General features: G+C 44.5%; 1 pseudogene; it reads left to right on the top strand.

Moving 5' to 3' along the window:
• The first annotated feature begins 467 nt into the window (after window positions 1-467).
• On the top strand, window positions 468-779 carry LOC127683602 (60S ribosomal protein L36-like; annotated as a pseudogene).

Genomic DNA, 779 nt, shown 5'->3' with positions numbered 1-779 from the left:
GTGCAAAGTTTAAGATGAACCTAAATGAAATACAATTTAATATTGTTTTCTCTTCATTGCCCTAGAAACAAAATTGATTTAGAAGTGATATGGTGACCACCAGTGACTATGATGTTGTTTTAGCAATTAGCCTATTTAGGCAATATGTTGTTGCACTTCATAAAAATGTTCTCTGGATTAAACACACATGTGTATCAAGATTAGAGACAAAGAAGTATAATGTCTATTTGCAATAGACTAATAAATAGAAAACCTGTTTATTTTTTCTATTGTTGTCTATGCTATATTATTTATAGAAAATAATGAAATAAACCTAGTCCTCCACAAACCATGAAGTGCACAATATATGATAAAGGTAAACGGATGGAGCCGTTTATCCGTTTATCCTTCAGGAAAGTAGGTTAGAGAATAAGCTTGAAATAACAACCTGGGCTTCCTGTCCTGGCCGTGGTAGGAGAGCAGCAGCCATGGCCCTGCGCTACCCCATGGCCATGGCCTCAACAAAGCCACAAGGTGAAGAAGAACATCAGGGAACCAAGACACAGCCGGCCTCGGGGCACCTCACCAAGCGCACCAAGTTCGTGAGGGATGCGATCCAGGAGGTGCAGGGCTTCGCTCCCCAAGAGCAGCACGCCCTGGAGTCGCTCAGTGTCCACAGACACGCGTGCACTCTAGTTCATCAAGAAGAGGGTGGGCGCGCACATCTGGGCCACGAGAAAGCGGGAGGAGCTGGCAATGTCCTGGCAGCCATGAGGAAGGCAGTCGCCAAGGAAGATTGA

Source organism: Apodemus sylvaticus, chromosome 1, assembly GCF_947179515.1.
Source record: "Apodemus sylvaticus chromosome 1, mApoSyl1.1, whole genome shotgun sequence".
In the NCBI taxonomy this organism is placed as follows: domain Eukaryota; kingdom Metazoa; phylum Chordata; class Mammalia; order Rodentia; family Muridae; genus Apodemus; species Apodemus sylvaticus.
This window is presented reverse-complemented; position numbering and strand designations above follow the sequence as displayed.